The sequence below is a fragment of the Ambystoma mexicanum genome, chromosome 10, assembly GCF_040938575.1.
Source record: "Ambystoma mexicanum isolate Mex_15411 chromosome 10, UKY_AmexF1_1, whole genome shotgun sequence".
Classification (NCBI taxonomy): Eukaryota; Metazoa; Chordata; class Amphibia; order Caudata; family Ambystomatidae; genus Ambystoma; species Ambystoma mexicanum.
The window spans coordinates 1,301,250,859-1,301,261,589 of NC_090932.1; the positions used below are offsets into that span (position 1 = coordinate 1,301,250,859).

The window sequence follows — 10,731 nt, forward strand, 5'->3', positions numbered from 1 at the left end:
AGGAGCTACAAATCGTGTTCCTTTTACAGATACACTTCCAGTTTCTATAGGCAAATGTGATATGAATGTACCACTATTATATTCACGACAAACACCAGTAAACTATTGGGTTGAGATTTAATGATGAAATTAAACATGACAATCTCATTCATGGAGGAGGGCATAGTATGCTCAACTCCAGGAATGCACTATTTGAACGTATGCAAAATGATTAGAGCATACGCAGGACACACAGCTATGAGGGCTGTACCGTTAGAGCCTGAAATATTTGCATATGGAATATGCGTGTTAATGGCAGGACTGCCAGGCCTTGCTGGGAAAACCATGAGGACCCCAGATGAATTTCTGTTTAGGCCAAGAATACCTATGCACGAGGAAAAGGGACAAATATTTCCCTTAGTGATAAACACAGCCGTGATACGAGGGAAAATGGCTTTAATCGATGGTTGTGATGATGAAGGCCGACAATGGTGCACAGTAATCACCATTGAAGAAGGATACAGATTGACTGACATCACTGATGACGATATGTTTGATGAGCAAACGGACGAGGGAGAAACAGCAGTGAAGTGAACCTCACCTTTTGGGTGAAAATGATCAAAAGAGAAGTGCCTCAGAGAATGATGTTGGCACAGAACCGACCTGAGTATTTCAAGGACGACATGGCCCAGGTGCCTGTCTCAGTGTGGACCACAGGCCCTTATGACTTGGGATTATTGAAAGGAGTCGGAGAGGTGAAAATTAAACTGAATCCAGGAGCAATTCTACCAAAAGCACGGCAATACCCCATGTCCAGGGAGGCAGATGAAGGGATTTTTAAGACAATTTCGGCTATGATGGAGCAGGGCATCTTAGTGACGTCAGAGTCGTCATGCAATACTGCAGTTTACCCTATCAAAAAATCAAAGGGAGGGTCTTGGAGGTTAATTCAAGATCTAAGGCTGATAAATGATATTGTTGAGGCCGAGTTCCCTTTAGTCCCGAACCCAACTACAATTTTATGTAATATACCTGTTGAGGTAAAACATTTCACAGTGATTGACTTGAAAAATGCATTCTCCTTCTATTTTCAACAGAGTCCTGCAGATGGACCTAAACAATATTGCATTAGAAAGTGTTGTCTTACAATATGTGGATGACATTTTAATTTGTAGCACCACAGAGGAAAGATGCAGACACGATTCTGTTCAGCTATTAACTATATTGGCTGAAAAAGGATATAAGGTTGACAAAGAGAAGTTCAAATAGTGTCAACAAGAAGTGCTATATATAGGTCAGTTGATCTTGCATGAGGGGAAAAGAGTTACCCCAGAAAGGGCTGAAGCCAAATTGAACACGACTAAGCCACACATGATAAAACAGATGCAGAGTTTTTTAGGCCTTTGCAACTATGTCAGGGCATGGTTCATATACCAAGCCCTTGCTACAGGCCCTAAAGAAGGCACATGTGACTAAAGAAAAGATTGAATGGTATGAGACAATGGAGAAAGGATTTGCTGAATTCAAGAGAGCCACTTGCATGGCACCAGTTTTAGGGATTCCCAAATATGCAGAGGAATTTTACCTATTTTCACACACATGTATGGCAGCATTATGACAGCAGTCCTCACACAGAGGACCACATTGGGGTACAAGCCCCTGGCATACTCTAGTGGAAATTTGGACCCAGTGATGAAAGGTAATTTCCCTTGCAAACAAAGTTTAGCTGCCGCGACGTTCGCCATTGAGAAGGCAACAGCCATTGTAATGGGATGCTCAATGACATGATATGTCAAGCACTCGCTATTTGCTATCCTAGCGAAACCGTAAGGCATATTGACATCTCAGAGAGCTTCTACTTATGAAGTGATCATATCCATCAATTAAAATAGTCTGATGCAAGATAGTGAACCCAGCTATGTTTATAGCAGAGCCAGTCACTGAAGGAGAGCCAATACATGACTGTGCAAATTATGAAGAATTTTATGATGAGATTCCCAGAGTGAAAGAAAATGCATTGGCAGAAGGAGAAATTGTCTTCGTTGATGGTTCCTCGAGAATCGATCAAAGCAATGGACAAAAATATACAGGCGCTGCTGTAATGAAACACACGGCAAATGGAGCGTTTTGAGTGCTTCTTAGTGCACGATTACCATCTCATTATTCAGCACAGGCTGCAGAATTATTAGCGTGGATACTCGCGATTGAGAATCATGCAGACCAATAAGTGACAGTATACAGTGACTCCACCTATGTGACATCAACAGTGCACACAGGCCTGGCGCGCTGGAAAAGGAGGGGCTACCTCAGAGCAGACGGCATGCCAGCATAGCATGCAGCCTTATTAGACAGGCTGATTAAGGCACTATAGCTCCCAGTGGGCATAGCGGTCGTGAAATGCGCCACCCACACGAAGGGGACAGATTTTATCTCACATGGAAATCAAGCAGCAGACACAGAAGGCAAGCGTATGGCATCCAGGAGCGAGACGATCATGGATGTGAAAGTCACAAATGTGCATGAAAAAATTATAGTCGCACGAAGTGAGCCTGAGAGTTACAATAATGTGGGACAAACACAATTAATGGAACTCCAAGGGGAGGCATCACAGGAGGAGATAAACCTCTGGAAGTGGCGAGGGTGTTCTTTAAACCCCTCCGAAAGCTTGTGGTGACATGACAGCACTGGCAAACCAATAATGCCTGTAGCCCTGTTAAAAATAGCGCTGGATCAGTTACACTATCCGGCACATATGACAAAAGAGAATCTAGCGGCAACACTCGCTGAAGACTGGTTCATACCGAACTTAGTGGAGCATGTTGCATTTTTTATGGTGAACTGTATAATTTGTCAACAGTTCATGGCTGGACACACCCTAAAAGTAATTAGAGGAGTCAACCCAAGGCCCAATGGACCTTTTCAGCACATTCATGTTGATTACGTTGATATGATTGAAGTATGTAATGGGTACAGGTATCTAATTTTTGTGGTGTGTCCATTCTCTAGATGGATAGAAGCAGGTCTATGTACACACCCAGACTCTACCTGTGCAGCCAGATTTCTAGTGAGATAGGTATTTCCAAGGTGGGGAGTATGCAAAGTCATGAGATCAGATAACGGGACTCACTTTGTACATGAAGTTTTCGAACAGATTAGCTTGTTGCTTGGTATAAAGCACAAGTTCTCATCGGCGTATCACCCGCAAGTTAACGGAAAATGTGAGAAGCTCAACGGCTTATTAACGGAAAGGATAGACAAGTGGAAGCTTACTCTAAGAAAGGGATGGTTACACTGCCTTTCTTTGGCACTGTATGCACTCAGGAGCCAACCCGGTTCTGACCATCATCTTACGCTGCATGAAATAGCCACAGGAAGAACAATGCACACTACCGTGACACCCCGAGACAGAGCTAGATGTGATGTCCAATCGACAGGAGAAATCTTAGAGTCTGAAATGCAAAATGACTTGAATTGCATGACATATTGCCTTACTGTAATTCCAGACCAGCTGCAGCGACGACAAAAAGGGTGCAGGGCAGCACGGAACACAGAAGGAGACACTACTGCAGACACAGCTCAATGACTACGTCTTCCACCAATCTTCCCTGAAGACACCATCCTGGTAAATAACCACACGAGAAAGAAGTGGGACGAGCCAATGTTTATCGGTCCCTTTACAGTGGAAGACTGCACTTCCTCTGCAGTAAAACAGACATCAAACCATACATCGGAGAAGGCCCCCTGCCCGCACCCCACCGTGAAGAGACTACGGATGACGGGGAAGAACCACAGCACGTGCAGACGAGATCCATGATGAAGAAGAAGGACGCATGACCAGCAGCAAAGAAAAGACAAAGAACTTTTGTGCAAAAGTTGTGGCTTTATTGTGGACATTCCTCAGAGCAAAAAGGGGATAAGGACATAAAAAAACGGACACTCTGTGCATCCTAGTTGCAGGGTGAAAAAGAAAAATGACACATGTAAGCCACAACATAGTCTGTTGACTTTGAACGTTGGACTGAGGCACACTGAAGCCTTGACTAAGAAAAAAGAATATGCCAAATTTTTATCGGGGACACATAAATTGGAAGAAAATACAGTATACAGATTCTTCCACACAGAGACCTTGTTCGGAATCACTTATGGTGTCCCACAGTAATGACATCACCAAAGATGTACTAATATACTTCGACCTAGTGCTTACATCGTACCCGTCACTGGTAGGGAGGCTCACTAGTGTCACCGACTTTCTTCAAGATCCTGAAAATGAAAAAACTATAAGGAGGTTGCTTACTATAATTGGCGAGCAGTTCCTCGTACTTCCTGAATACAGCGAATGTCCCAAGCAGAGGATGAAGCGAATAGGCTTATTGATGTACTGTTCTTTCGCCTAATTGAAGACTGTCCAGATCTTGTTGGAAGAACTACAGATGTATTAACATTTCTTCGGAATCCAGCAAATACAGAGCGTTTAAGTATAATCCTAAATGGTATTGTTCTCCAAGTTGCTCTTCACGCACACCAAAATTGCAGAACCTGTTCACAGTGAGTGAAGGCCAAACAGTCCCAAACTTCAGCAAGGCAGGACAAATGTCCCTGTCACCAGAAGACAGGATGTTGGCAAGTAATGTTTTCTTTCACCTAATCACGGATTTCCCAGCACTTGTGGGGAGACCTTATGGTGTTGACATCCTCACATTTATCAGAGACCCAGCTAATTCTACACAGATGAGCATGCTCTTGCATGGTATAATGATGCAAGTCGAACTTTCTAATCATCAGCAGAACTATTTGAAAAGATTTTAAACTTTCTGCCGCGGGACGGATCGAGAGAGTCGTGCAAGAGATTTCACTTTTGTCACACTGACAAGGACACAGCATGTATTTGGGAATGAAGCATGTCAGAGGCACAGACTGGGAGCTAGTATATTTTGAACATGCACAGTAAAGAAACCTGCTTAACTATTGCCTGATTTTGACACTTCCCATAGCCTAGCAAGAGAACTATATCCAGAGATAATAGACAATTTACAATTGTCCCCCAAAGGGGGACAATTGTTTAATACCTGCAACTCACAAACAGAATCTAGAGATAACATTGTTTAGAAGTTGTATTAAAAGTTAGCATCTTTCAACGGATGATCGAGATGGGGATCCAGAGCCGCAATCTCGTCCTCCCTCGAGAGGAGAGACGTCCACACTTTTCTGGAAGTAAATGCTGCAGACTGACATACAGGGGTATTATGTATGTGTGCGTTATATTCATCATCGTTTTACTGTTGCTGATGATTAGAACTGCATTTTTTACTGGTTTACAAAGCAGTCCAATTACAGTGCACCCACCTAATGATGCACACATGAAGCCCATGAAAGCACCCAGACCTTACATAGTCATTCCAGTCCCTAGAAGATCCGATGGTGGATTGAATGAACGCCAGATGGATGTGATTAGCAATGACACGCACACACTCGTGGTAACAAGCGAATCGAAAAGCCGAAGACAGGATTGGCAGTGTATGAATGTGAAAAGGTTACTGACAACCACACGCATGCAAACATTGAATGCACACACACCAGGCCTAGTGTCAATGACTGCAGAACCACAATCCAGAGCATGTGAGAAAAAGAGACTGCCCACTATGAGAAGTTCCACTACAAGTGAAGTTAAAAGCCAAATGAAGAAAGCGGAGGTCATAAAGAGACAAAAAGAGTTGGAAAGGAAGCCAACAGAAATCGCATTGATAGAAACTCTTGATCCAACACCAAGATGGGCAAGAGCAAACCCGGAGAAGATCTCTGCACGAGCACAACTGATAGCAGATTCATTATGGCTGTTCATAGCCAGAGCCAGGAAGAGGCAAGAGGAACCAAACAGGATCGTTAGACTTTCCTCTACTCAAATGGTACAGATGAGGAGGCTTGCACCGTGGACCGGGATACTTGAGAATCCTCCAGCAGGAAGAAGCCATACGGATGCATTCAGGGATACAGTTGTAGCAAATTACATGAAAACTTTAAGAATCAAGAGAAGCATACACGGAGATGACAGTGAACTAAATGATTACTTGGACAGCACAGCACATTTGGGAAACAACATTTGGTACCAGCACATTAAAGAAGTTGGAAGACGAAGTTCAGAGGGGGAATGCTTTGTTTGTGCACATACAGCATGGGGAAGTCAAAGATCTTCTTAGCTGTAGAAATTGATGTCCAGACAGCACACTGCCTTTTACACGTAGCAATGTGCAAGACCAGAGGCCAGTTCATGGGTAGTGAAGCCTCATTGAAATGGGCAACTGAAGCAACCGAGCCAAATGAAGATGATTATGTCCAGGACATAAAGACAAGAAACAGTGGAAAGACAAAACACATTGTGATCAGATATGAGAAGCCTGGAGTTAAAGGAGCAGAGATTAAAAGAGAAGCAAATCAAAAAATTACCGTCCAAGGAAAAACTCCAGAAGAGGCTCGGAAAAACAGAGGCCAAATGCAGATTTGGGGAACAGTCCTTTCACCAGACGAGTGGGAGAAAGGAGTAGTGATTTGCAGGGCATGGATGGTCCTTGGAGCCTGCAAAGAAGCAATTGAAAATACACAAAGGATATGCAAACTATTATGACTAAAGCTTGCAAAGCTGCTGACATGGTTCGAAGACAGAGGAGGACCCTTGCAGATAGTACCACTGGAAAGCTCAAAATTGTGCTTCAGGAATGATGGCACAAGGAAGATGGGAGAGAATCAGAACTGTGGACGAATCCTTGATGCTCCAGGAATGGTGCATGGAACTGCAGGTATTATGGATCATTATTGGGCATGTGGATCCAAAGCATACATCAGACTGCCAAGAAACTGGGGAGGTATATGCACGCTAGTAAATGTCCACGTTCCAGCGTTGGTGATCCCGAGAGGTGACTTGAACTTTGACAGTTTCCCAAAAGCAGATGCTCACCTAAGGAAGAAGAGATCTGTGGAAGTGCTGAATAAAACAAAAAAACAGAGAATTGCTTTTCTGCCAAATCAGAAGAAGCTTTTCATGCCATCCCATATGAACACAGACTGTTCAGCCTCACCTCATCAGTGTTCACGACAATCTTCATGCCAAGATTTCAAGTTGGAGCAAATACTAAATGGTTGCAGATAACCAGATGGGAGTTGCTGCAGACCATCAACACAACCATAAAGGGATTCAACACAATCAAGTAGAAATTAAGGGCAATCCGACTGATGACTCTCCAGAACAGATATGTACTTGACATGATCACAGCTATGGATGGAGGTGTTTGTGCAAAAATTGGAGAATCATGTTGCACATTTATATCATCTCACCATGAAGAAAATGGAACTCTAACAGAGGCCATAGGTATGCTGATGAAACTACAGAATCATATGATTGATGAAACTGATGAAGTTGATGATGACAGTTGGTTCGGATCACTATTCTCATGGGTTCCACAATGGATGGGAGATGCATTCAAGTTCCTGGGAGCCCTAATACTGATGATATTGCTAGGAGTCTGTGTTATCAAGATAATATCTCAATGCCAGAAAACTGCGAAAAAAGCCATAGGGATGAGGAGACACTTCTTTAGACCATCATGCATAGACCCAGAGGATGAAGAGAGAATGGATCCAGGCAATGAAGTGAAGGTGAATACAGAAGAACCAAAGAAAATGGATCCAAAGGAAAATATGAAAATGGTTGATGAATCGCCCAGAGGGGGGAGTGTAGAGGAGGTCCCAAATACAGCCCGCACTCCAACTGTCCATTTTGAAGTACCAGGAACGTTCACACCGAAACATGTGACGTATGATGAGCAAATAAACCAGCAGAGAGCCGCAGTGGGGCTCCGTCCAGTACCTATCAAAAGAACAGCACCTATTGAAGTACCAGTACCTAGGAAACCATGGACAGTAAAGTACCCATTGAGAAAACCATAGCAACAAATGAAACAAAATGAGGATCGTCTAAGTACAGTCCCTGAAGAAACCAAAAGGGTCTTAATGGAAGACGAATGGTGACGTCACAAGAACCCAGACTGACTCACACATAGAAGATATGATGACCAGAGAATGATGTAAAGCAAGGTTGTCCAACATATGGCCTGCGGGCCACAATGCGGCCCGCCAAGCCATTTTATGTGGCCGCGAGGCCGTATGTTGGACAACTCTTGAGTAAAAAAAAATAATAATAATTTCTTTTTTTAAATGTGCCTGTGCGCAAAACCCTAACTTCCTCAACAGAGGTAGTTACAGTCCTCAGCCACGAAGTGTTAATTTATTTACTTATGCAATGTTTGTCAGATATCCGACAAATATTGCATAAATAAATAAATTTGTCAAGAAGATCTTGGGACTTGATGATGGAGGAAGGAGAGACTAATTTGTATCACGGCATAGTGAGGGTTACCTCGGGAATACCATTCATTTTCAGTGAGCGCGGGTCCATACAATTGCCCAGTACTCCCACAAACTATGAACAAGGGATTAATATAGTAGCAATTACTTTGCATTTAAATATCCCATTTCAGGCAAGTAGGACCCACCATGCAAGAGAGGAACGTGCTCCGGCCCAGACATGCCCGTTCCTCTCTTGCACGGTGCTCCGAGGGGCAAAAGGCGAGCCGAGATGAAGGGAGGAGGTAGCGAGGTGAGGAGAAGAGAGTGCTGGCCCGGGCGAAGGATTATGTGGACAGGTGCTGTGCAGGAGTTCCTCTCGGCGTGGGCAGCACAGCGGATTCCTGAACCCCTGATTAGCCGTGGGCCTCTGCTTAGAGGGCCATTGTGCGGAGTTACTTTCAAGGTTTGTCATCTCTGGACATATGTTTAGCAAGGGTTGCGGCGACACAGCCTGTCTGCCCCAAAAATCGTTCTTTTGAATTGGGAATGTCACCGAAGATGAACCTTTATCAGCTGAGAAACTTAACCTTTGCAGTGCTTTTTTTCCTCGTCTTGAGACAAAGAAGAACAACGGGAGCGCAGTTACGTTTACCTCTAAGCACAGTGCGGATTGATGAAAATGTCCATGCATTATACCAAGTACATTGGGCATTATAGATGTGGCCAGTGGGGTATCAAAGCATGGCGAATACCACATGTACAGCACAATATGTTACCCTAGTAGTGCCCCAATAACACACTGCAACCTGCAAATGGGCCTCAGTGGACCACCTGCCAAGGTTTCTGGAAGTTGCTTATGATCTTGATCTGTGATCTATGATATGATCTGATATGATAGGTTATTTGTAACACGCTTAATACCCATGCAGCAGTGATCCCAATCATAAAAGTGAAACAGGCAAGCCCAACAGGTATAACTTATTTTCACTCTTTTGGTAGCGCAGTCTGAGGGCAGCCTATACCCTTCAGGAGAGGTGTGAGCTGATACAGTTGCAACACAAAAAACAATATTACTATGTTCCCAAAATACCTTAGTTCTTGTCTTTCGGATCTCAGCAGAGCCAGGTTTTTCAGCATCAAACCAGAAGCATGGGTGCCTTTGCGCTGGGCTGGGGTCAAGTCGGAGAGCAGCAGCGATGGGCCCCAATGATGCAGTTCTGTTTGGCAGTGGTAGAAAACGCTGGGAACAGTAGGCCGTGCCAAGTGGATGGCACTGGAAGACTCAGTGACCTCTGGGCCCGGACAAGGGAATACTTGCCTTTGGCGCTGTGCAGGCTCGGCTGACACAACACGGCATATGGTTACGGCTAAGATGTCAAAGCTTCAGCATTGTCATTGAGCAGAACTCTGAGATTCAGGGGTGGTGGAGCGTCGAGGTCCAGGATGATTATGATGGTGTCAATGGGGCCAGCGCTGAGCAGCTCCGCTCAGGCGGGCCATGGGCCCATGTGGGGCCTACAGGCCAGTGGGCAGACTGCAATAGGCCTGCTCGAGCCATCCTGCTATTTATACAAATCTCGGGCCGAGCAGGGCCTGATGGGAGAAAGGAACTGCGCTACAATCTGCTCTTCTGCTGGGCTCTGCCTGCTGGAGCTTCCCCCTACATACGGGACAGGCAACTCTGCAGACGCTCAGAGCTTCTGAGGGGTGGGGGTTTGGGGCTGGGTCAGGGCCTGCCTTCTCACCCTCGCTTAGCGGGGCTTCCCAGAACTGACCCAACCCCTGCCCTCTTGCATGCAACTCATACTTAGCTGGCAGGGGAGAATCTGATCTCAAGGGCAGATCTGCCATGGTGAGGCTTACCCATTGCACATTGGATTTGCTGACCCCTGTTATGTTCACAAATGCGGGATACACAACTAAATTATTTCTGGTAGTGGGGGACTGCGTTCGCGCTCTCCCCCCAATTTATTGGTGAAAGAAAAGGTAAAGTGTGCACTAGGCCTGCTAGGTTGCATACTTTAAGATTGTGCTCACATTTCGTTTCTTCGATTAGGTTCACCTTCGGGTGATCGCTTTTCCACATTTTATCTGTTGAATTGAATTATGCTTCTTTCATCACCACAGAAGTAATGTGTATTACAGAGATAAGCTACCATATGTATTGGGCACACTGCACATGCTCAGGCAGCATCAATCATGCTTTGTACAGGACAATGCTGGCCTAAATCGGGAACAGCCAGCATAGACATGTTGCTACAGAGGCATATTTTGGGTACAACCAGCATGACATTGTGTTACATCGATGACAGTGCTGTCTTACACTGTGTACACATTGATCATTAAAATGTGTTGTGTTGTGTTGTAAAATGTTCTTTTCTGCTTTTGGTGACATGAAATTTTCATGTTCCCCTT

The 10,731-nt window shown here is 44.6% G+C and overlaps 1 non-coding gene across 1 annotated transcript; it reads left to right on the forward strand.

Moving 5' to 3' along the window:
* The first annotated feature begins 10,119 nt into the window (after window positions 1–10,119).
* LOC138496243 (U1 spliceosomal RNA) lies at window positions 10,120–10,281 on the forward strand. Its single transcript, XR_011277777.1, has one exon. It is a non-coding gene; the product is annotated as a U1 spliceosomal RNA (small nuclear RNA).
* Window positions 10,282–10,731: the final 450 nt, after the last annotated feature.